We start from the raw sequence: 27744 nt of genomic DNA, 5'->3' as shown, positions 1-27744 counted from the left end.
TGTGTTAGGCCACTCGGCATCCCTCTTTAATTTGGCTCAGATCGGTCCAGATTTGGATACAGCTGCCATATAGACCGATCTTTCGATTTAAGGTCTTGGGCCCATAAAAGGCGCATTTTTTGTTCGATTTCGCTGAAATTTAGGACAGTGAATTGTGTTAGGCCCGTCGATATCATTCTTGAAGATGGCCCAGATCGGTCCAGATTCAAATATAGCTGCTTTATAGGCTGATCTTTTGATTTAAGGTCTTGGACCCATAGAAGGCGTATTTATTATCCGATTTCGCCTAAATATGACACAGTGACTTATGTTAGGCTTTTTGACATCCGTATTCAAAATGATTCAGATCGGTCTATTTTTGGAGATAACTGTCAAAAGTACCAATATTGAACAGTGCCTTGTATTTATTAGACCACTTAATGTCCATGACGAATTTGGTCCAAGTCCAACTATATTTGAATATGGCTGTAATGGGTGCATACCAAATGCATTTTTCTCAGGATTGTGACGTTTGCATATATACCAGAGGGTGCGAGGTATCCAAAGTTCGACCCGGCCGAACTTAATGCCTTTTTACTTGTTCATCATAGAATTATCAAATAAAATCAAAGAGAAGTTTTTCCCAACAGGAAATGTATTTTGTTTTTTTTTTTTTATTTATGTGATAATTAAGGGAGAAGTAAAGTAAAAACATCCTGGACTCCAGTTCCTTCATGATTGACTACTATTTTACATTATTGAAGATATTCTCAATGTCAACAAATGGTAATATTGTATTTTTTGATAAAGAGAGGGAGAGAGCCTTCTATGAAGCCAGCTATGTTATTAAGCTCTGTTTTTGACTTGGACTTGTTCTCGACTATAGTCTTACCGGTGTCTAGATAGGCGGTGCTTAGGAATCTTCGCCCTGAGAGGTGTATTTATCAAACTCTTCAGTGTTTTCGAAATAATGAGCGACTTAAGTACGAAAGACTTCTGTGATACAGTTTACCTGCTTTTAGTATATAAACGACCTATACCGTCACAATCTGGTGAAGCTGTTGCCAATTTCATAAGAACGTCGGAGTATACTTCTGAAAGTCCATCGACTATCACACTCCACATCACCAAGAAGTTCTTAGTGATATCTCCAAAGGTTCTTCGGCCGACAATACTATATTCGCCGTAGTTCTCTTGGGGATTGAATTTGGACCAAGTGACCACAGTCTTTTGGATAATTAAGAGAGTTTCTCCCTTTTTTTACTAGAGTTTTCGAATTTGTCCCACTAAGTTTCTTGATATACTTTTTCCCAGAGAAGGTCGATGACCTAAGCAATTGGCAAACATGCGGCGATGAGATTGTATCCATCTTATCCTCAAGACAGAAACCAGGTATCTTCGAAATCTTTGCCGACCACTTGCCTTTCACCTAGTGAACCTGGCGCAGCTACTTCTCCACTAGTGGAGGTTTCAATAGCAGACAACATGTTAGTGCCTGATACCAGCATCGCAGCTGTTGAGTCTATGGAGCCCGTTCTTAACCAACTCTCGGACTTTAGATCTGCCGCACCACTGGATATAGACGCTGACCATTAACCGCTTAAACTAAAATACCCTGAGTTGCTGAAAATTGTGCGAGTAAAGTAAGTAGAATGACATTGTGCAGAAATATTGCTACGGAGCGAATTAAAATCTCGTCCGCTTCAATCGACGGTTGAAGCAAGAAATGGAATATTTATTTTATTGCGCCACTTCAAGGGAGCCAGAGAAGGCAGCAAAAAAAATTTAACGAAAATTACAGATTTTTCCATATTCATAGGAGTTTAGCAATGATTCTTTAAAAAAAATTTTCAGTGAAGGCAAGCATGGCATGGGATTGGTCTTGTACTCAAGACCAATCTTCGTCAGAAGCCTATGTATATCAATGGCTTGTCGGCTTGTGGGGCCTAAAGCAGCCACTGTACTAGGTGAGGTTCCCGAAGCAGTCACCATCAGAGCCTTTGTAACACAACATTGAAAGACTACTCCTGGGCAATAAATTCTTCTACACTGGAGAACAGACGTAGACCATCAACCACTCACAGGAAATTTGAATTTCTGTATAGCGTCGCAGGCTGCCCCAGTTAACTCTTTAAATTTGGGACTTTTTATGATTTCTTTAATGGGTCCTTCTTAAGACATGTTTTTTTTCAAAGTAATATGCATACAAAATCCATAACAAATACCCTTAAGTCATATTTATGATAAAGGCTATTCAATTGTCTTTATTTTGCACCTTAAATATAGGAAATGTTTTAAAAATTGCAGAAAACATAACACAGCGATTTGATGCGGCAACACTTTACCATGAAATCGAAGCTCCAACAAACTCGTGGGCTCTATAATTTTCTCATTTTTTATGGAGTAAGGGGAGTAATCCCATTATGTCCATTAAAAACTATTTATGGGCATAATCCTAACAATGCTTCAAAAAGACTACTAAGACAACTTAAAAAAAATTGTGAATAATAAATGAACAAAATCAAATGTTGGAGTAGGAGTTATTGAGGCTACTAAATACAAGAAAAAAACATAAAAAATGCATCAACATTTGATTTTCTGCCAAAGCTTGGTGGTCTTAAGGTTGCTGCTGGCCCAAACACTTTAATTGCTATTTAATGGCATTAATAAGATTTACTGATTTCCATGGCTTCTCCGCCAACAAATTAATTTTTCTGAGTGTATAATTTGCTTGTGGCACCAATTTTTTCCAAATTAAACCATAAAATTGACCAAAGAAAACCAAAAAAAAAAAAAAATACCCATGCGAATGTGTTTTTGAGATTTTGCTCAAAATTTAATAATGATAAAGCGCAAATGGTGTAATACAATACCGCCGGTCAATATGCGAAGTTGGCGAATTGTTGGCAATGGAAAACCGAAGAGGACCATGCCCCACAAGTCCCATTTGGTGTAAATGCATACAAAGAGCATATCGGCGCGCATTTAACACGGAAGTTGATGCGAATTTTCAAACAAGATTCAATTTCTCTTCAATTCATTCGCATAATTGTCCGTCCATCTGTCTCTAGTGTCTTGTGCTATATGGCCAACTGTCGATCAAAGATTCACAGCAAAAGATTTGGTGTAAAGAGGCAACTCTAACTGCAATGAAATGCAGGGATTTGGCTTAGTTTACATTGCCTCTGCTATAATTAGTTTACAATGGTCTCGGGAGAATTGTTATTGGAGACCACTTTGGCTGCAAAGGGGAAAGTATTTTTCCAATTTCCATTTCTATTTTCTCATATGCAGTCTTTGCTTTGCCAACATGTTTGCAAAACAAAACAAAAATTGCATAATTAGACAAATCGGACCAGCTGACCACTCGAGCACAATGAAAATGAACGCTGTCTACCAAGTATGAACCAGAGCAATTTAGAAAATCTCCACTTTATAGCAAAATGGCAAAAGAAGCCTTAGTACTACCAATAGCCATTGATTTGTGGGTCTAGAGAAAAATCAAATAAACGAATACAAAATGTTGTAATAAAACACTTGAGTTGTAAGTCAACGAAGGTGGTGCTAAGTCGAGTGCTAGCTATATGCTAGTAACTTAAGTTGATACTTATGGAATGGTTTTCTTCAACCTTTGTAAATGTTGTTATTATCACAACTTTGGAAATCTTTAGAGCCATATGTTCTCCAAAGCAAATTCTATGCTGCATAAGGCTATGCATGAACCACATCGGAAAAGACAACTCTGAGAGGATTAAACAAAAAACATTGACCATTGATCCCGGAATTACAATAATTATAATCCCGGCATTTAAACAACTATTCTTTGGACATTGCTAGCTTTTACTTGAGACTAAATAAAGTGTTGTAAAACAATGACAAGTTTTTCGAAACTAAAAATTCCTCATACGCAAATAAGGATTTTACAACATTCAAATTCAGCAAGATTTTCACAGATGAAGAGAAAGGTTGTGTTATGAAAAAAGTATACCAAAATATTAATCATATTAGCATTCTCTTAAATTGTGGCTTTCCTTTTCCATTTCCAATGAAAATCTCCGATCATTGAGCTCGGATCATTGAGCTCGTCTCTTAAGACAAACAAACAAAAAGTGTAAAAGTAAAGGATCTTCGTTGAAAAAAAAATCAAAAAAAAACTTAAAAATGAAAATAGTCCACAGAGCCCGGCCGGGATTCGAACCTGGGTACACGGAGCAGCAGTGAGATCCGTTGCTGTCGTCCAGCGTTCGAAGCCATCAATACAACTTTCAACAGACGCACAAAAAATCTGCCATTATACAAAAACATATGCATTGGGAAAAGTACAGCTAAGAGACAGGGTTGTCGAGCGTGGTTAATGTTGTAGTTATATCATAGATGCGTTTTCGCAGTAAATTCGGTGTAAGTGCAACATACCAACGTACGGCCCTTGAAGCCTTCACACCTTATATGGCTGATGAGTAATTGTAACCAAATTACGAAACGCTTCCCATAGATCATTAAATTTTATAATTTTTGTAAAGGCCGTCTACTTGTCTGTCGAAAGTACGCTTACTTAGAAAGGAGTAAAGGCCGAAACAGAATGAGCTTTGTTTTGGGGTGTCACGTTGCAAAAATGAAACTCTGCACACACATCCCACAAAAGAAAAATATTCAACCTTGACGCTTGAAAGCGAACGTCATTCGCCATACGTAAAGTAGCATTTTTAGCCGTCAAAGTTAAAATTGTTCAACTTTGGCGAATTGATTTTTATACCACCACCATACGATGGGGTTATACTAATCTCGTCATTCCGTTTGTAACAACTCGAAATATTGATCTAAGACGCCATAAATTAAATATATATTATTGATCGTTTCGATATTCTGAGTAGAGCTGGCAAAATATCGATGGCACTATCGATACTATCGACATTTAATTTTTTCACTGAATATCGATTGATATTTTTCCGATAGATATTATCACAAAAGGTAAATTATTTTGCAAAATTAAACAAAAATATGCAATCCGGTACTGAATGAATCCATCAAGATACAGGTCGCAATTTTCATCCGATTAGGCTAACATTTTGTACAATGATTTCTCTCATGACTTCCTATTGACTTTATTAACCTTGATTTCATTTATTTTTCTTCTCCTTTAGAAATATAGGTGATGGGAAATTAACGATACTATCGATATTTGTTATTAAAACTATCGAAAATATCGAATGGTGCGATAGTTTGCTAGCTCTTATTCTGAGTCGATCTAGACATGTCCGTCCGTCCATCTGTTGAAATCATAATAGGGGTCGAACGCATAAAGCTAGCCGCTTGAAATTTTGCACAAATACTTTGTATTGATGTTAGTCATTGGTGGCTAAAATTTTGCAGATAGTGTTCTGTTATGACTTCCAATAGGCACGGCCAGACTGAACTTAGCACGCTTTTACTTATTTGACTTTTGTTTACAGAGTTGCATTTTTCAACGAGACGCTCCTCAACGCGCTTAGTGTGTTTATTTTGCACAAATACTTTCTGTCAGTGTCGGTTGGCTGAGATTGTAAATGAGTTAAAATACGTCCATGCTTTGCTATATAAAACCATCTACCAATTTGACTTCTTTAGCCTCTAGAGGGCGTAATTGTTATCCAAATTGTACACCCAGAGAAAAGTTGATACCAAACATTCTCATTTCAATACCAAACGGTATTCATAGTAAAGCGACACCGTATGGTACAAAAATAATACCGAATGGAATGATGAAACATAAAATTATTAGTACCGTTTGGCACTGCCCCTTTTACAGAGCTGGTATTGGTTTTTATACCAACACTGGTTAGAGATAAAAATTGTTTAACTTTTGCGAGTGACTTCTGTTTGCAGAGTTGCATTTTGCATTTTGTATAGGCCTTAAAGCTAGGCGTCTGAAATTTTGCACAAATACTTCCTTTCAGTGTTGGTCGGTTAGGATTGTAGATGAGTTAAATAAAATATGTTCATGTTTTGCTATAGCTGTCATATTCTAACGATTTAACTTCTTTGATCTCTAGAGGGCGCAATTGTTATCCATTTATATGTATTTTTGCAAGTGGTTTTTTTGTTTTAACTTTAAAATCGATCCCCAATCTTATATAGGTGCCATATACTCCCAAATTGACTTTTGGAGCCAGTAGAGGGAGAAATTGTTATCCGATTTGCCTGAAATTTTCCTAGTATCCATGATAAATATGGTCTGATTCGGTTCATAATTTGATATAGCTTCCACATTTGACATTTTATACATGGTATTTTTTATAACTTCTAACAGTCATGACAGGTAGGTAGACTGAGGAGAGTCTCAGACTTGGTGTCCTGGTAAAAAGGAAGTTGGACGAGTATGCCAGGAGGGCAGGGCGGGTAGACCGGTCATGCACATGTGGCTTTTGTCGAACAACTGAACATACTCGTAGTAGAGGAGACGGCCAGTGCGGATGATTGTTGGATTGCCAAGCGACTCCGGCCAGCCGTTGACCAGAAGAGGACGAGGGAGTTGCTGTCTCTAGATAAAGGGGTCACTGAGTATGATTACAGGTTACAGTCATAACCGGACACTGTGCGATAGGTCATATTGCGGAGCGCAACGACTGCTGTGGACGATGTGTTGATGAGGAGGAGATGATCGAATGCCTGATTTTTTCATGCTAGGGTCTACAGGGCATAGGCTTTCAATCATAGGAAGGCGGTTCTTCTCCCATATCGGTGAACTTGCAGATGTGTCTCTGGGAAGTCTTCTCCGATACGTGAATAAGATGGGTTTGATTCGACAAGGGACGCGATGAGATCTTCAACACGAATTACCAATACTTGGCATTTGGAGAGTGAATACTTGAGTGAGTGTGGGCTTCCGATTCGGGGAAACTCCCTATTCCTATATTTTCTGTATTTTTCATATCTCTTCATCTCCCTGTCTTCCCTTCGGACGGAGCGGGGGGTAGTGTTTTTCATCAACATGATTTTTTCGCCAAGTCTTCCTTTTTCCGTTTTTTTCTTTTTCATGTTAGGATGTCAAAATGGGCCAAACTGGTCTCCGAGTAAACTCACCATTCGGGGTGGGCCACCCATTCAACCAAAGAGCCATGACAAGTGCGATCCATAACGGGATATGGCTCCTATTTGTTTGAAAAATTCATAGAAAGAACTTGTCAAATGTGCTCCTTGGTGAAGAGGCTCAACTTTCCTAATTTTCTTTTACCTAAAGTGGAATTCCTTCTGCTTGCCAGTGTTGGACACACATAGTCCCCACTTCCTCGACGTTTTCACTGCTTTTGCAAAAATCGATGCTGGCAACCTTAAACCTATCAGAATGTTTCAGACAGTGACCTGTCATGACGGGCACAATGACTGAGGCGTCTGTTATAGCTTATAAAGACAGCAAAGCGGTAGATCTTTTCAAGTCTAGATTGGGGCACATAGTTTTGGAATGTTCACTTACGGGTCGTGAATACTTTGTCATATGTCATTCATTGCCCTTCGGACTTTTCCTGAACACCTAGCTTACATGCCGCTTCTAGTTTCCCTAGAATATAATATAAGTTAGTTTCTAGTCTCGCAAGCTCGTCGGCTCTACAAATCCCTGGAAAATCGCTGTGCCCCAACGCCCAGAACAGGTGAATTTTGGACGGTACAACCAATTTATTTGAGAGATTTGCGATTATTTAGGATGGTTTTCGAATTCAGAAGTCAGCTCTCTGGGGAACAACATTCTGTAACTAGTGATAGTTAAGTTTCATTTGAAACTGTACCTGATTTTCTCAAAATTTCTAATTTATCGAAATCTTTAATTATTTCTTGTATGTTCTCAATGGGAGTTGGACCCATTACTTTTTCTCCGAGCATTAAATGATTACCAGTTCTTGCCACTCATTTTCGATACGGACTCCAAATTTATTGCATTTCAACTTGGTTTCCCTGCATCTCAAAATAGTCCACCGTAAATTGACCCCAGTTGCTACTTTTGTCGTTAAAATGCTACAGAGTCGTTAAAATGCCAACAAGCTGTAATTTTATTTGAAATTTTGCTTATTTTGGCATGTAACACAGCTGATATACAAATTTATGATGAAGACGAAAATGGATCAAATGAAAGCAACATAAAATGCACTCTCAACCACAGCTCGGGCGCAATCAATTCGTTTTGTTTGCAACAACCAAACCACCAAATGCGGGTTTATTCAGTCATTTTCGGTAAATATTGAACTTTAAAGAGGATTTTACTTCTGAATCTGTGAATTTGTTTTACTTCATTGAGTGGCGGGGTACCGTGGGTTTTGGTTCCTCGTTTCATGGGATTCGATCGAAGACTACTCTCTATAAGTTGCAACAATTGGGTTTTGCTGTTGCAGGCAAAACATAAACATAAATTTAACTTTTACTTTCAAAATCGCACTGATTTTGTTGGTTTTGGGATTTCTCATTTCCATTTCGAAACTGTATTTTGGGATTTTCTTCCTTCTAAACCAACACTGCATTGGCCATCAAGCAATCGACGACAAAGAAGTAGGACTGACCAAAAACCAATGACTTTTGAAAATTTGTTTGCCGAATTTACATTTGCTTGGTGATTCCATTTTTTTTTTGGCCACTTTGATTTTCTTTTTTTTTACATGTTAAACACATTGTAAATTTTGTTACCCCCTCCCCCTCCGCAACACATATGGGCATACGACATCGTTGCTTCAATTTGAGGGCCAATTTGTTGTTGAGGCCAGAGCATAGCCATTATGTGCCTTTGGATAACATACGGAAAAGATTTGCCCGCATCACAGAGGCCAACTGTGGAAATCACAAATTGACATTTAAAATATGTCATGTTATTATCAATGTCCATTTTGTTAACAATTTCCAAGTTTTTGGTGTTGCCTTTGCTTCTCTTGTCTTGTCTTGTGTTTTACGAGTCCCCAGTTGCACGATAATGGGCTGGGGGAATACAGTTGCCAGCTAAATAACTAGCCCCGAGTGTAATTAACGATCCTGCAAGAGTTCAAAGAAACTCTTATAGCCCTCCACTCGTCGCTCGCTTGCTCTCTCACAATGGCCCGTGAGTGATTTGAAGCCATAGAAAGAAGAAAAATGTCATTTTAGTGATCTTTTATGTCCATTTTTAATTCATAACTTTTTTGTGGGTTTCCTCCATACAATTTTGACAATTGATGGACACTTCCAAGCCGCGCAACCATCAGCCAGCCATGATGTCTTGTCCAAAGGTAAAAAAAAGTTTATTTTTTGACTTTTCGCCTTTTTCACATTAGCTTTGAAAATATTTGCTGGTTTTCCTTCGCCAGCTGCCTCTTTGCCTTTTGTGGTTAGTCTTCAAATGTAATTAAAATGATTTACTACCATCAAATTTAAGAGACATAATTTGACAGTCTTATATTTTCGTCTTTTTTTCTTTCTGCGGTTAATTTTAACTCATATGTCGATGGGGTTAATGTGTTACGAATTTTCTTGTCTTTTCTAAATGGAGGGAAATTTAGTGGGGTCGTTTTAAATTGAAGTAGTGAAAAGTTTTCACTTGCAGTGCGCAAATGAGAACTAAAGTTGGAAAACTTTCTCAATTGTTGTAGAGTGTAAAGGTTGATAGCTAAAGCTGCAGTAATTAGCCTGATTTTTGATTCATGCCATTATATTATACTCCTCCCTTTGCCGTTTCCATTTGGTATTGTAAATGCGGCAAAAAGGGCATTTTTATTACATGTGGCTTACATATACATGGTAGCTGATACAAAGTATTACCAATTTAAAGGACCAAATTTTTTATGTGTGCAATATTTTTTAGAGCTCCAAATGACAAAATTGCATTGTGAAAGTAACCTAAATAGCAGAATTCATTCAATTTAATTGGATATACCCACCTTTTGCCTTAGCAATTGCCCATAGGGATGGGATTCTACCGGGTAAATTCCCAGTGCCTAGGTTTTTATTTATACATTTTTAGATATTTTGGTAACTGAATATAAAACTGACTTTCTGATTTCATAACAACGGACTATAATCATAAATATCCGCTATATGGACCGATCTGTACAGTTGAGTTTTGGCAGAGCTCTACACCTTTTTGTTGAATGTGGTCCAGATCGGACCATATTTGGATATAGCTGCCATATAGATCGACCTCTCGATACAGAGTATGGAGTCTATTAAAGGAAAATGTTTCATCCGATTTCAATGAAATTCGGCACTGTGGGTTTTGGTATACCTCTATACCGTTTTGTTGAATGTTGTTCAGATCGGACCAAATTAGGATATAGCTGCCATATAGACCGATTTCCCAATATAGAGTGTTAGGCCCATAAGAGGAGTATTTTTCATACGATTTCGATGAAGTTTGGCACAGTGAGTTATGATTGAATGTGGTTCAGATCGGACCATATTTGGATATAGCCGCAAGATAGACCGACCGCCCGATCACCCGATATAGGGTATTAAGACCAAAACCCCTCAAATCGGGTATATTTACCGACCATGGTAATATTGATCTTAAATTAAATGTCTTTGGGAGTAGAGCACGAAATTGACTTCCACTTTTGGGTTCCCGATAACAATATACAACAGCAGATCTGGGGCATGGGAAATTCTAAAAAGTTCTAGGTCAGCTAAAAAGTACTAAATCTTTGTTTAGGGCAATTTTGACTTAACCTTCACCAAAGGTTATATTTCGCTATATATTCGGGAGGCCATCGTAGCGCGCAGAGATTGGCATGTCCGCCTATGACGCTGAAAGCCTGGGTTCGAATACTGGCGAGACCATCAGCTAAAATTTTCAGCGGTTGTTTTTCCCTCCTAATGCTGGCAACATTTGTGAGCTACTATGCCATGCAAAACTTCTCTCCAAAGAGGTGTCGCACTACGGCGCGCCGTTCGGTCTCGGGTATAAAAAGGAGGCCCCTTATCATTGAGCTTAAACTTGAATCGGACTGCACTCATGGATATGTTAGAAGTTTGCCCCTGTTCCTTAGTGGAATGTTCATGGGCAAAAATTTGCATTTAGCAATTTGCATATAATCGAGATATATCAGAGATAGGTGGACCGATTTAAGTTAATTTTTGTCTTTACCCTTATAAAACAACCAAAAAATAGAAATCTGAATTTGGGACCAAGTACTTGGGAGAAACGTCCCACTCAAAAAACCTCAAACTCTCGGAAGCGGGCATATATACCGATCGGTACAATTTGAGTTAAAATAAAAACACTCAATGGTACAATATGGGTCACAAATGTAAGGAGAGTGATACTAGAACACAAATCTGATATTTAAATATGGTCCAATTATCTGGGGTCGCCTCATCTCCCAAAAATCACCGCAAGTAGAGCAATTGACCAAATATGGGATTCTGCTGAAAGGTATTTGCTCCAAATACCTGGAGGGTCTGATATTTTGTATCAAACTTGTCGTGTCGTATTTTTTTTTTGATCCTATGTAGGTTCAAGTCTGGTATCGTATCCACACTTAGTGTCGGCATCTGATAACCGTAGAAGCTGGGCAGTAGGATATGTTCCACGGAATCGCAGTCTTCACTATACTACACACGCAGTCATTTGCCGAATCTTTTCTGTATAGGTGCGCCTATAGTGATAAGTGTCCCGTAACGATACTGAAAGCCATTCTGATCGGCTTCTTACTTCTCCTCAGTATTAGCCTCATAATGTCATGATTCAAATCCCCATAGAGGATTTTCGTTGCCCTTCCGGCCGTTTTACTGTTCACAATGGTACATGTAGGTTTGTCGCCCAAGCCATTGCCTTTAAAAGCCTCGCACTCACATCAATGACAATCTTCTGAACCCTACAGCCAAGTGGAGTGTCTTCTATCCCCCCTTACTATGTTATGGTCCCGCAACCACGGTTTCTGGCCGCTTCACTCGGAGACGTTAGGTCTCCGAACATCAGCATGGATTGAAAAAACTGCATAGCACAACAACTGCTTTGCACGCCGTCAACGCACACATTTGCAGTGGCTTCAATCAGCCCAGGCCATGTGATAGGACGGTCCTTGTGGCACTGGACCTATCGAAGCTATTCGACACGATCAGCCATGTCAGCGAAATTCAGTAATAAATGCGTCTGTTATAGGCTTAAGACGTAGGGTCAAATCGTCAAATCGGTTATATGACATCTATATCCAAATATAGTCCGATTTAGGCCATTCAATAACTTTACCTACGTATAGGAGAAATACGAGACTGTGCAAAATTTCAACTTAATATCTCAATTATGAATAAAAATGTAGCGTTATTAACATACGGACATGAATTTTACGACAATTCGAAATATATATACTTTGTATGGTCGGAAATGGATACTTCGATGTTATAAGATACACCCAAGTAAGGCGCAAGACACCCTAGTAAAGCGCAAGACAACGCACAAGCCAAAGAAATATGAAACAGGGTGGACCGGGGAGAAACTGCAACCGGTATTAGCAGGGTTTAGCTGGCTGAACCAGGTCTCTACAGAACTCTAAAGTGAAAGAGGACTAAGAGCCTGGAAGAAAACAAGGACACTGTAAAAAGTGATCACCCATTGTTCTGTGTCTTCTCGCGATTGCAGGGCAGTGAAACTAAGGGAGTTCGACTGTCTGCCAAAAGTCTGTATCTCCCTGTGCAACGCGACTTCAAAGGGTCGACCTTGCAATGATCAGTCGGAACTCTTATCACCAGTCGTGCTTTCTCGGTAAGTGACGTCCTATTTCATGAAATACTCGGCCGCAGGGCCTTCGCTAACCTGCACTAATCAGTTCACGCCTCATTCTCGTGGTCATCTTAGAAAGCGTCCTCCTAGCTCAGTAGCCCGGATAGAGGAGGGCTCACAGATTCCTTAGCGCGATCAGCGTTGGTCACCTATCTATTTCTGCCCAATCGTCGACCGCCTCATTCCCTGCCACTCCTTGAGGGACTGGAAACCTGCAAAGACTAACAGACTTTCCTATAGTTCAAAGAAGCTTTTTCCAGCCTTGACCTCAGTCTGTGACAGTGTCATCGAGCCGTCCTGCATCGACATCGCATCCAGTGCCACAGGACTACGAAGACCTCCTCCTGAAAGACGATAAACCCGTTCAAAAACCTGTATTATTCCCAGATTCCAAGAAATTTTATTCTCATACATGTATAAAGAAGGTCCCGGGAAGGGGGGTTACCCCAGCCAGAGATTAAGGCATTCATAACTGTCCCCGACGGGATTAGCTCTGAACCCTATGGTGGGTCTATTTGCAAGGGCCAGAATCGTTTATCAAGCGGTTATCAAAATCGTAATCTACCTTAAATTCTAAAAAGTTTTGCTCGAGAAACCAGGTGACAAAATTCAGTTTTTGGTCCCATATAAATAAAGGTTCCGATTTTTTCGCTAAAAACTGGAAGCTCGATTTTGATTTTAGACCAGCGCTGGGCTTGTGTTCTAGTGTGCGTTTTATTTCCAAACCCATGGGCTTATGCCTTTGTGCACGTACACAAATATGTCCAATAGTGTGTGCGTATTTGACCGTCACTAAAATTTAGACCCATGATACGATTTTGATAACCGCCTACTGTTTACAAAGGGGTTAGATGATGCACCAGGTAGTCACCTTCTGCAGTAATGGCATTAAATCTTGGTATCCTAAAGGATTGAAAGCTCTTTTAGGCTTCTTTTACCAAAAAATGCGTAATGATGAGCCAGCGACCAACCTCATTTTACCTAAAATCCGTTGTATCTGTTATCCAAGAAGTTTTCCTCTATTTGTGGGAAAAGCATAAGACCTGACAACTTATCCCTTTAAGAATTAAACTGTCATATTAAAACATAATTGTGCTTCCCAGGATACACAATCGTTGGGAGACAGAGTTCATTGCCTATTAGTTCTACCTTCTTATCAAGAAATTCAAGTTTAATTGCTTACCCTGTACTTATTTCGACAGCTTTGGCAGCTTCATATCATTGAAGAGTGGGCAACTCTGGTATCGGTGTGTTTATCATTTGATTAGGCTTGTAATAAGATTTCCCAATTTCATGGGAATATTTTTCGGCCATGCTTACCTTTCCTCATTACTATCTTGTCACATATGCTTGTGTCGTGTCCGTCTCTATATTCAAAGCTCTTCACTGTCCATTTCCAAGTCCTTCCCACTGTGATAGCTTTTCGCAGTGCTTTGCAGTTTGGTCACTTGGCTATGCCAAAGAAAAGCCATACTGCATCGGATGTGCGAGTAAAAGTGCACAGACATATGGCAAACATATGTAACAACATTTTGTTGTGGAACATTTACAGATTAACATCAGTTTCTTTAGATGTAACAGTTTTTTTTACAACTCCCCGCTTTGCAGACACAACAGAGTTTTTATTTATTGATGAAATGAGTTTGGCAAAATGTTGTTATTTCACGGTAGTATTGTGCCATTTTTCCACTGTTTAACTAGAAAGCTAAAAATCGGTGGAAGAAAAAGGGGGGCCACATTTGGTTGTGGAGCTAGTGCTGGTAAATGTTAGGGTTCATAAATCACAACTCAGACAAACGGGCCATGCGGAGTTTGAAACACAAAATGCCCACAACAAATTATGTTTATTTTGATTTTTGAGTTTTGTTGGACAAAATGTTCACTGTTTTGTGTCTGAGTGTGTGTGTGTGTGTGTTTTGGTATTTGGTTTGTTTCCCAGAAACCACAGTTTGGGCTGTTATTGATTTGATGGCTAAACGGCTTCAATTGTTTCTGAGCACACACTCGAAAAAAAAAAACAATTTTTTTACGTGAGCGAAGATATAGAATTTTCCAATCGTCTCTATCAGATCGTCAAGAGGAAGGCGAGTTCTAGACATGGCCGCAAGAACTGGTTTACTCGTTATGAACACTGGTAACGTGCCAGCTCTTAGGCGATCCGCGTGCGATGGTACTATACCACACATCACCCTTGTGTCCGAGGAAATCATCGGATAACAGCGACCACCAGTATATTATGTTCTCATTTAATACTGGGAGGGACACGGCTAATGAGGGAAGGAGCACAGGTACACGAAAGTGAAACGTGAACAAGCTCAACAACTCGAACTACCAGCGGAAATTGATCGGGCATCGTAGAGAATGGATGCAAAAACTCCATGCCAAGACTCAAAAGGCCGAGGGCAAATAGAACCGCAGTACACTGGTGGAATGATGCTACAGCTGAGCTACGAGGCAACTGCATTAAACCAAGAGGTAGATATACGAGAGGTCGCCGCAGAAGCACGGCTGAGACAGAACATACGAGGCAAAAAAGTTAGTTTAGGTTTAAGTGGCAGTCTACCATCAGACTCACTTAGACGTTTTCGTTCATTGTGATACCACAGGAACAGAAGAAGAAAGATGTCTTCTATTTCCTACCGTTGAACCATCCATCGCTTTAAAAAGCCCAACAACTTGCGAATGTTCACATCCGCTAGATCAGACAGGTTCTGAAAGAAATGAGAAACAGAAGGTGTTCTAAAGTCTCTTCCTAGGCAAAAAAGTTACTCGCTGCCGTTATAGAAAGAAACAAGAAAGAAAAGTGGGAGGAATTAAGAGAAGATGTATACCGGCACCCTTTGGGCCTAAAATACAAAATTGTTATGGAAAAACTCAGCACATGGAGCCCAACAGCGGTAATGAATGGAAGAACAATGGATAATGTAGTCCACACACTGTTTCCCACTGACAACATAACCCCTTTTACGATAGAGGAGCTACGGAATGCAGCTCGCAGCATTCAGAGCAGAAAAGCGCCCGGTCCTGAAGGAATACCGACCGAAGTCATCAGGCAGATAGCTGAAAGCAGACTGGAATTTCATCCGAAAATGTTTAACCAATGTCTATTGGGAGGTGTTTTTCCGGAGGCATGGAAAACACAAAAGCTGGTGCTCATAAGCAAGGACAAAGGTGATCCAACATTTACATCCTCATACAGACCAAAAAAAAAAATAATTCGTTTCACATAAAGGAAATTTTCGACAAGTAAACTTCTTTTGTAAAAAACGTTGGACTATGTTTTTGACATTGAAATTCCTGCAAGAATTTGTGACAAATATAAAGCTATACTACCCCGACAATCCCTTCATTCTTCATATATTCATATGCAAAATTTTTGTACCTAAGGCGACACTTAAAAAATTTTTTATCATCTGCAGAATTTACCATCTGCATTCGACGAACTGCTCGATATACTGACCGATCTTCGGAAAGTCAAAAAAAATAAATAAATAAATAAAAGCAATTGTTGTGTATGAGTCTATATGTGTCAATACCAGCGACGAGCACACAATTGTAATCATGTGCAAGCCCATGGGCTTGCTTGGGATATGGGTTTGATATGTTGAAGCGAAACGTTATGGAGTTAAAATAAATGAAAAAAAAATTTTAATAAAAGTATTTTGTTTGTCGTAAAAATGTCCCAAAGGTTTTATTTTTTTGCGTGTATGCATGCTGGCTACGGCCGGCAAGCTTTTGGAGCCATGGCTCTAGGACGCCATCATTAAGAGAGATGGGCTCTCAATGAGAGAACATAGCTTCTGGGCTGGAATGTCCACGATCGGAGAAAGAGAGAGATAGATGGAGATAGTAAAGGCGGCTAGGCAAAGGAGCCACGACTCTAGAACGCATTCAATAGCCTCAGATGGTCTGAAATCCTCCAAGCGCTCAGAGAGGACTTTAATATCCCGTCGTGACATAATACTTATCTATCAGGATGAAATGAGTAAATATAAGGTCACATCAGGAGGGGCGCAAGGATCCATACTTGGACCGAATCTTTGAAATGCCAGTTATGAGGGAAAACTTTGAACAGAAATGCCAGGCGGAACCTTTCTAATAGGATATGCTGACGACAACGGTGCAGACGAGAGACAAAAAAGGTACAGAGCGCAAACTACAGCAGGTGATGCTAAGGGCAAAGGGCTGGCGGGACTCCCACGGCTTACAACTTGCCATGCAGATGTCGGAGTTACTACTCCTATCGAGAAAAAATATCCCAGTGGAAGCGGATATGCGCATAGACGACATGCTGGCAAGACCAAGAGATCGGTCAGATACCTAGGAATCGGAGTAGATACCAAACTGACCTATGCAGAGCAAATTCGGCATGCGAAAACAACGGCCGCGAGGATAACGGCGCAATTCAGTCGACTAGTGGCAAACATAGGTGGGACTCTTCCATCCAGGCGCAGACTTTTAATGAAAACATGCAATAGCATCCTTCTCTATAAAAGTGAAATATGGGCCAGACACCTTGAATTAATGCGAAAGCGGTACCAGGGTGGATTTTTAGCCGGCACCGTTGATAACGGAGTCCGGCATATGACTAGAGACGTACTCGCAACATGCGTAAAGCGTTTCCATTCTGACATTAAAAAAAAATCCGTCTCTATCAGATAAAGTGGTATAGTACTTTTTACTTTTGACATATAGGTCACATCAAAGATAACATAGTGTCCGTAGCCCCTCCCTGACCTATGGGAGAGCTCCCTTAATCTTACGATGCACAGTGAGCCAAACGATGAAAAACTTGGAAATAGGTCCACAAATTTTTCTCTGTTAATTTGACCGACGCGAGTGCGAAGCACTGCTGCCAGCGGCACACTCTTGGATTGACGGAACCCTAGTATTGCCATCTGGAAGATCATGTTACACAAAATGGATCAAAGCTAGATGACAGAGTGGGCCTGGGGCTCTACATTGAGAACCCAGGGACTGAGATCTGTTTTAGACTGCCTGACCATAATACGGTCCTGCAGGCGGAGATCTGTGCAATCACGGAATGCGTTAGGTGGTGTGTTACTAAACAGGAGGACGTCAAGTGTGAACATCTTTACGGACAATAAAATTGACATAAGAGCAATAACAACCAGGACGGTAAAGTCACAAACCGTCTTGCAGTGTAAGAAGGAGATTAATGCCTTCTCTGACGATGGCAAAATCCGCATCGTTTGGGTGCCGGGCCATAACGGTTTAAGGGGGAACGAAAGAGCAGACGATTTGCCGTCAATAAACTTATAGTGATTTCGATTCTGAAAAAAAATGTTACACTAATGTTGCACTTATACGGGACAACATTTTGGGAATGCTGCCTTATCCCTCTCATAGTTTTACACTTTTTACATTTTCAATCGAACATGTTAATATGCCCGTATATTGTAATTTCAACCAAATAATGCTGTAAAATGTAGCAATGCATCTAATATGCCGTTAGCTAAATAAAACGCGATTACTTTTTCCTTTTTTTATGTATTTCTTTTTAATATTTTGCCAAACATTCTACAAATTGTTTTCTTCTTCTTCTTTTCAACCAAAATTTGCTTGAACGGTGGCATGCACATGAGATGATAGCAGCTGATTTAAAGTGCGGCATTCTCCATCCTAGCCTAGCCACGGTGTAGAAAATGCAGCATTTTTTCACTTTCAGTGGGCAACACCATTACAAACGAACATTTACCCGGTGGTGGGGTTACACTTTTTTGGAGAATCGAATACAAAATTTCGATTTCAGTGCAACATGTCGAAAAAATGCTGCACTTTTTTCACAATCGAAATCACCTTTAGTTAACCCGAAACCTTTCGGGTCGACGCCAGAGTCAGAGTTAAGGGCGTGGGGGACGAATGCGCATGCTATCCTTTGGAACAGCGAAACGGTCTGCAGGACGGCGAAATCCTATGGGGGGATCCAGATCGTGAGAAGACGAGGCTATTACTGAAAGGAAGTAAGAAGGAGGTCAGTATAGCTATTGGTATCATGACGGGACACATAGGACAACGAGCTCGCTTATGTAAAATCGGTGCGGCATGTGATAGCATGTGTTGGGCTAGCAAATTGTCCTTTCCTATTAAAAGCTATTGGCTTCAGAATCTAAAATATCCCAAAAAAATCATTAGTCTGCTTTATGAGTACGCTCCTGAATATTACACTTCCAGTTAAGTTTCCTATCCAAGATCACTCTCAAGTCTCAACGTTCCAACGAGGAATTGGACTATCTTCTTCTTCTTCGTAGTGAGCCGGATATCAGTTTTCTCTGCGTTAACGTTCAGAACCTTTAGGTCTAGCCCAGTCGTATGTCATCTTCAAACCCCTTCGGCTTTCCAGCATAGATTATTTCGACTCAGGCTTTAAAACCTCGAAGCCAGTCTACTCAGCAGACCTGCTCGTACCATATTGAAATATTATAACATAGTCTGCATAGCAAACGGGTTCAGATCCCGTTCAGCCAACAACCGCCACTGTCATGACAGTGGCCTCCTCTGGCGTGTAGCTTACAATATAATTAGAATTTTTCTGCTTTTCGAGAGAAAGACTTAATAATAACTACTAATTCAAGGTTATATAGAAGAGGTCAGGGATATTGAGTCACTTTCGTTTAAGATATCGGGGTCGCTTATCTTTTAGTGTTCACTATTAGTAATATCTCTGCCTATTTGTGTTATATTTAAAACACATTTTTTTCTGAGTGTAGGTACATGTCTTCATTTTATTTGTTAGATAGAGCTTCAGATAAACAGGAAGAATATTTTGCCAAGGCAAATGTTGTAGGCATGCTAATAAGCTTTCCCGCCATAACGCCTGCCTTCCTCTTTGGTAGATGTGTTTATAAACAAATTTTGTTGTGGTTGAAGTATTGGGAGATTGTTTTGGGGGTGTAATGGATGGATGGTACAAATGTTTATGTAAATAATCTGTCTAAGTATACAAGGCAATCAATTTCAAAGACTTACAACTCAAACCGAAGGGCAATCGCCTTTTACGTTCAGGTTCAATTTCGAAAAATTGATGTTGCAAGAAATGAAGTTACAAGGCAATGGCCAACTTGTTTGTAACTTTAACACAAGTCAATTTCTTTGACGTTAAAAAAAAACGCAAAAACAAACGTTAACGACATTTTGATAAACTTCCTTTGTAATGTTTCAAACTTAACATTTGCAGAATGACTTCATTGTTGTGTTGTTTGAGTGGGGGAAAATATATAAATTATTGTCAAAATGTGGCATGACAAATGACTTGTTGGTCTTCTCCAACACAACCAAATAAAAACAAAACGCCAAAAAATCAGCCAACGCATGCCCTCTACACATTTGCAGTTGGAGGTAACATAAATATTACATAGACTTTGAAAAAAAATATTTAAGGTTTGCCAACTGGTCTCTAAGGAATTTGAGACATCATCTTTGGTTTAAAGCTAAAGTTTGTCCATTTCCTTGTCATTGAGCAAAAAACATCCCACTGTGCGCTGACCATTAAACGTTTGATGGCAATATTAAGGCATGTGCACCACCATGCACTATCTGCATCTTGTGGCAGGCAATCTCTCAATCTATAGCCAATGGAATGCCATGGCTATGTATCTCTCCCCATATGTGTAGAAAAAAAACGTCTCCCTCTTTGGTGTACACTTTTCCCGGCATCCGTCTGTCTGTCTGTCTGAGTGTTTCAACTTCATTGTCACCTTTTTTGGCTTGTAAATTGTTTGAAAACATTGTGTATTGCCAGTATTTCTTAAGTTTTTATTTTGGTCGATTTGGTTTTTTTTCTCGCTTATATTTCACCACACAAAGTCAATTTCAATTTCAAGTTCAAGTTTGTCATTTATCTTCACACATATCGATTTCGTCGCGCCATGAGTTGCTGAGATTTTCCCTTCCCTTTGATTTGGTAACATTTCAGCCAAAAAGTTACAGCATCAAAGGAATTGTTTTTTTTTTGTTTATTTTTGTTGGCATTTTATTTGGGCGCCATTATGGGAGTGATATGAAAACACTTTTGGAATACAATTTTTTTTCTTCAAACAAATTATCAACAATGTTTTTCTCAACCTGTAGTCAAGAAAACACAAACAATTTGTGTGTATTTCCAAATGAGATATAACTTGAGTTTTTCCGTAAAAGCAAATTAAGCAAAACCAAGCCCGTGAGATCGAAACTTATAAAAATTATAAAAGTCTCAAATTTAAACGTCTCCACTCAGTGCTTATTTTAGGTCCAGTTTGAGGACGAGATAGGAAGGAGGAGGGAGCATATGCAGAGGTTGTGGTCCCCTCCACAAGGGAGCTGTAGTCCGAAGAAGGCCTAGCTACGGAGTACCTGAACAAAGTCTTTCTGAAGGCAGGTCCAGAAGGAGTACCGCCTCGTACAACGGAGAAGAGAGAAAACACTGCAGAGGGTTGTGAGGAAAAACGCGTTGCCCTGGTCACGTTCCATATGGAGATGAGGAGAGCGAAGAGGAGTGCCTGGACGAAATATCGCTGTAAAGGATTAGGAAGCACTAGTGAGGAACCTAGGTTGCGCAAAGTTCTTTCTAAGGAACCCAACACAACATGCTCCCTGAGCAAGCATAATGGAACTTACACCTAGAGCAACCAGGAGACGATAGAGCTACTGATGGGAACTCACTTTCCAGGCAGCCAGAATAAGGCCGAGGATGAAGACATCGCAGTACGCACAGGAGCAGCATATACGGAAGACCTCATCGGTGATACATTCGGCAAGGAGAAGATTGTGTGGGCGATTCACACTTGCCAGACATTTAAATCGACCGGGCCTAACAGAATTACCCCGCACTATTGCAGGAATCTTTGCTATGACTGAGACAACTTTTTCGTTCAAGCGTGGCGTAGTCCTACATAGCAAGGGCAGGGTGGTCTTTATCCCTGAGGAAAAATCCAAACCACAGCACGACCAAAGTTCCATTAGTCTGTAATTTTTTCCACTCTAAACAATGTAAAAACTAGTATACCTAAAATTGAGAGAGGACTGACGCCGAGGAACTTTAGTGGTCTACAATTGAGTGTACAATAGAGTAGGTCGTTGGATTAATTAATACGAGAATCCGAGAAGTGTCTCCTTGACGTACTACCTCTTGGATATGGAGGGGTTTTCTAACAACCTGGAGATGGTAACCACCCTGGACTACAGGAAAGCCCACACGAATATCTCAAGGTGGGTGAATAGCATGCTACGCGGTAAGATTATTAATGCGGACGTGGGAGAAGGGAATGACGTGGAGGTATCCTCACCAGTACGATGCTGTGTAACTTCTCAACAAGGATGGCGTGAGTTAATCGCATATGCGGACGATGTTTTGTAATTGATACGAAGTTTCTTAAGCGAGATCATGGAAAGATGACTAAGAGATGGGTAACGACATATGGATTGTGGACTTGACCCCAATGGAGACGAAGCTAGAGCTCTTCACTCGGGGATATCATATAACGGCTTAAGACTCTTATTTTCGCACGGCACTACTTTGCAGTTTTCGATTGAGGTGAAATACCTGCGCCAAGTCCTCGCCTTGAAAGAGAAAACGGAGGAAATAATCCGTAAGGCCCTATGCGCCTTCTACTCCTGCAGGAGGATGTTCGGTAGGAAGTGGGGAGTTAATCGGAAGATCATGAACTGGATGTACACCGCCGTTGTGCAGCCAGTACTGTCGTATGGAGTGCTGGTATGGTGGAAAGCTGTTTATAAGAGAATCGAACGAGGGAGTTCGGAAAGGTGCAGAGATTGGCATGACTCGGAATCATGATCGCGTAGAGCACCACACCGCAAGCATGCTTGGAGGCGGTGATTATGATGCCAAGTTTCGCTAATGCTAAAGAAACTCCCTATGCTGAAGGTGGACGGTAACAGTTCTATTCAGGGTATTATGGCTGCGGAGGGTAGACTGGTCTGCGGAGGTAGAGGGTAGGAAGGTCTCACACTATGCGGTTTAGATACTGATGTAGGATGGGAGCTATCCAGGCAGACCGAATTCGAGGATGAATGCTGTGTGTGTGAAGAATGAGACTTCTGGGCTCACTGATGGCAACAAGATGGCGTTAGGCTAATCCATTCTGGAGCTAATATGGTAAACTTCGCTAAGACTGTCTGACGAGTGTACGGTAAATCAGGATGAGATCTGTACCGTTAATTTGGTTGCAAAAGAAATCAAGGGAATGGGTTTCTGCTCTCGACTGTTGCAGATCTCTCAGCGAGATGGCTTAATAGCTCCAAAATCACCTGTTGTGGATATCGGGCCACAGAGATATCCCAAGGAATTGTAGCACAAACGAATTTGCTAGACTAGAAACTATCTTACACACTGCAGGGGAACTGGAATCTGTGGGTATGCCTGTAGCGACATGTAAGCTAAGTTTTCAGTATCAGAGTCGAAGGGCAACGACGGATAGTCAGAAAGTGGGTCTACCGCTTTGCTGTCGGTGGCTAGAACAGACGTCCAACTCATTGTGTCCATCATGACAGGTGACTGTCTGATCGGAAAACATGCTGACAGACTGTTACAAGAAACGACTTCCTTAGAAGCTATAAAAAGGTCGAAGAAGAAAATACTATAGAACATCTGATATGCGTGTGTCCCGCACAGGCAGTCAGAAGGGGTTCCACTTTAGGTTCTCATTTCTTTGAGAACTAATCTTTATTAGGGGATGTAAAAGTTCGCAAGTTGTTGGGGCTTTTTAAAGCTGTCTGGCATCTTCTATCGCTTGTTCCTGTGGTATCACAATGGACCAAAACGGTCTAAGTGAGTCTGATGGCAGACTGCCACTTAAATCTAACCCAACCTAAGGCGTTTGCCGCCGTCGAAGCTCACAAGTGATGTGAACTGCTTAGTGGCGCTCAAGACCTTCAATTCGAGGACGTGAGGTCGAGGTGCTCGGCTAAATGTTTGCAATCTTTAAATCCACTCTGGTTGTGATTGTAGCCACACTTTCATGGCGAGGTACCGATCCTCGACAAGCTCCTGTAGGTAGCAAGCTCGTTTCGGTCGAAAGGACCGATCGCCGAGGGAGCATGGCGGCCATTGGTTATGTAAAGGCGCCAATAACTCGCCTTGTCACATCGAGCATCATAGGCACTCAATATTTGTGAAAGACTCACTGAGACTCTCCAATCGATACCTATAGCCCACGACTGCTATTGCAACTACTTGGTATGAAGCATTCCACTATCAACCTGTACAGTAGCTCGCAGCTAAGCTTCTCGTGACAGCAATGAAACCCATACAGATTGCACCTAAATGTTCCAGACTGTGTGGTGCTCACAGCTATCCAGTGCCGGGATCCTATCTAGTCTAATGACATTGCGCTTGGCTTCCCGGATACCATAGTACTCTAGGAAATGCGAAGGCAGACGAATATGGCAAGAAGGGCACGCCCACGGCGAGTGAACAAGTCGACGATTTCGCATATGTACCATTTGTCGAAGGAGGCCACCGTAGCGCAGAGGTTACCATGTCCGCCTATGACGCTGAACGTCTGGGTTCTATTCCAGGCGAGAATATTAGAAAAAACTTTTTAGCGGTGGTTATCCTCTCCTAATGCTGACGATATTTGTGAGGTATCATGCCATGTAAAAACTTCTCCCCAACGAGGTGTCGCACTGCGGCACTCCGTTCGGACACCTATGTAAAACGGAGACCTCTTATCATTTGAGTTTGAACTTGAATCGGACCGCACTCAATAATATGTGAGAAGTGTACCTCAATTCCTCAATGGAAAGTTAATGGGCAAATATGCATTTGCATTTGCCATTTGTCGAATTACTAAATTTGGTAGCGGGGATCGTCAGCGCAGAATTGGTGGCGAAGTGGGAATCTCTGGCCTTACGTTCTGCGAAGGAGGACGACATAGCTGCTGGGTTTTGGTAAGAGGTCAATGAGTGCTTTTATAACGGCTACTATAAGATATGCCATTGGGCGATGAACATGGCAATCACGAACAATGGTTATAGCAGAAGCAGACCTAGCTATCGCGGTTAACAGCTTCTGATCCTAGGTGTAAACAAACCTAGAGCATAGAATGCAAAACGATAATGTGATTAGCACGCTGTTCCTGACATTATTAAGAGCGCACGTACAAACTAAATCTTCAATTTTTTCAAGTCTTTCTGCCTGCTAAGGTGAATATCACCTTATTTTATAATTCTCATTTTGTTTCACTTTCGAAAAATGATCGAAGAATTTTTTGCAATGGAAAAGTAAAGACAGCAGATCCGAAACGCGTCATTGTTTGACGCGTTTCGGCCTCTTGGTTATGGAGGTCATCAACGAAAACCTCTAGGTGTGTTGCTAGGTTTTACTCATATGGAATTCATTACGAAAACGATGCACGATGTTTGTGATGTAAGTACGACACTAACCAAGTCTACTAGCATCTGTTTATGTTGAAGTATAGATTTAGTTTGTTTTCAATTTTTGCTGTTTTTTGGCATTAAAGTTTAGTTTTGTTTTTTATATCCTCCACCATTTGTAACACATCGAAATATTGATCTGAGACCCAACAAAGTATTTATTCCTGATCATCTTGGCATTCTAAGTTGATTTAGCACTGTCCGTCCGCCTGTCGACAGTACGCAAACTTTCGAAGGAATAAAGCTAAACGATTGAAATTTTGCATGAATACTTCCTATTAGTGAAAGGCCAAATCGGTCCGTGTTTTGATATAGCTGTCATATAAACCAATCTTAGGTCTTGACTTCTTGAGCCTCTAGGTGGCGCAATTCCTATCCGATTTGGCTGAAATTTTGCACGTAGCCTTTTGTTATGGCTTTTAAAAATGCCTTAGGTAAGGTTATGTTGGGTTGAAAAGACGGTGCAGATATTAATCCGCCCCATGCCACTATGGACATACACCTAAGCCAGTAATGGGCTTGTTATGCTCTCTAAAAACTATAAAGTAACCTCTAAAAAGAAAATTTTAAGTTAGGAATTCTGTGATACTTACAAAATCTTTAATTGTTTTCAATGCCACTCCCCTAAGTTGGTTCATGTCTAATATTGTGTCTCCACCTAAGTACCGGTAAGGAAATGCTCCAACAACTCATCATCTTCCTCGCATCCCCTACACATGCTATCACTTGCCGCACCGATTTTACATAAGTGAGCTCGTAGTCCTATGTGTCCCGTTATGATACCAATAGCTATACTGACCTCCTTCTTGCTTCCTTTCAGTAATAGCCTCGTCTTCTCACGATGTGGATCCCCCCATAGGATTTTCTCCTTCCTACCGACCTTTTCGCTGTTCCTTAACCAAGTTTATTGACGACAGTCCTCTGGCCTTCACCGCCAAATCGCCTGCCCTTTCATTTCCCCTTACTCCGTTATGGCCCGGCACCCAAACGATGCGGATTTTGTCATCCTCAGAGAAGGCGATAATCTCCTTCTTACACTGTAAGACTGTTCGTGACCTTACCGTCCTGGTTGTTATTGCCCTTAAGGCAATTTTACTGTCGGTAAAGATGTTGACACTCGACGTCCTCGTGTTAGCACCACACCATTTCACGCATTCCGTGATCGCCCGGATCTCCGCCTGTAGGACCGTATTATGGTCAGGCAGTCTAAAACAGATGTCAGTCCCCGGGTTTTCAATGTTAACCCCCAGGCCCACTCTGTCCTCTAGCTTTGATCCATCCGTGTAACATGATCTTCCAGATGGCAATACTAAGGTTCCGTAAATCCAAGACTGTGCCGCTTCCAGCAGTATCTCGCACTCGACCTCAAGTGTCGTCTCAGGTATCCGATCGGAAACCTCTCCCCTTCCTTCCAGGTTTCCTATCGTCGCCTCGATTATAACGCGATGGTATGAGCTGCTCCCATTATCAATTCATTCTCCCATCGCCTTAAGTCTCATAGCCGCAGTAGCTGCCTCACACTTAATCTGAATGTCAATGGGTTGGATATCTAGAATATTCTCCAGTGCCTAGTGGGCGTGGTCCTCATTGCTCCGCCTATGCCAAGACAACATGTTCTCTGCACCTGTTGTATGATCCTTATGTTGCACTTTTTCTCCATAGCAGTTCACCAAACTACTGTGGCGTAAGTAAGTATTGATCTAATCACGCTCCTGAAGAGCCAGTGGAATATCCTAGGATTCTGGCCCCATTTCGAGCCTATGGCCCGTCTACATAGTGCCCAACATCTGTGAGCCTTCTCAGTACGCTCCTGAATGTGACACTTCCAATTCAGTTTCCTGTCCAAGATCACACCAAAGTATTTGACCTTGTCAGATATCGAAATCGTCTTATTGAGGAAACGGGAACAGGCATGGTCTAAGGATTGGATCAGTGTGTCGCTTCGCACATTGCCTAACGCCAGTGTGTACGTTTTGGCATCAAAGGATTCTTTTTTTATGCGCAACCTCGTAAAAATGCTTTAGGTATGGTTTAAATCGGTTCATAACCAGATATAGCTGTCATATAAACCGATCTTGGGTCTTGAATCCTTGAGCCTCTAGAGGGCGCAATTCTTTTCGGATTAGGCGGTGTTTTGTTATGACTTCCAACGACTCTGCCAAGTATGGTCCAAATCGATTAATAACCTGATATAGCTCCCATATAAACCGATCTCGGATCTTAACTTCTTGAGCCGCTAAAGGGCGGAATTGTTCTTCGATTTGGATGAAATATTGCATTAAGTATGGTTCAAAGAGGTTCATAACCTGATATAGCTCCCATGCAAACCGATCTCCTGATTATAATTTTTGAGCCTCCAAAAAGCGCAATTCATATCCGATTTGGCTGAAAGTTTGCACATTGACTTCTACTATAGTCTCCAACAGACAAACCAAATATGGCCCTAATGTGTTCATAACTTGGTATAGCGCTAATAGCATACCAATTCACATCCATCGTATTGATATCGATACGATGGATCGGGCAAAGAACTTGACAAATGCGTCCCATGATGGAGGGTATGTAAGTTTCGGTCAGGTCGAACTTTTACGCTTTTACTTTTTTTTATATGCAGTGCCCTTTGTTTTCTGCCATCGGGGTTCTTTATCAATAAACAATTATGTCAA

General features: G+C 40.9%; 1 protein-coding gene across 6 annotated transcripts in view; it reads right to left on the bottom strand.

The window, feature by feature from the left end:
- Positions 1-27744, bottom strand: part of LOC106082505 (klarsicht protein) — an 841622-nt gene that overhangs the window by 192333 nt on the left and 621545 nt on the right. The gene's annotated exons all lie outside the window — the stretch shown is intronic.

This window comes from Stomoxys calcitrans, chromosome 1, assembly GCF_963082655.1.
Source record: "Stomoxys calcitrans chromosome 1, idStoCalc2.1, whole genome shotgun sequence".
In the NCBI taxonomy this organism is placed as follows: domain Eukaryota; kingdom Metazoa; phylum Arthropoda; class Insecta; order Diptera; family Muscidae; genus Stomoxys; species Stomoxys calcitrans.
This window is presented reverse-complemented; position numbering and strand designations above follow the sequence as displayed.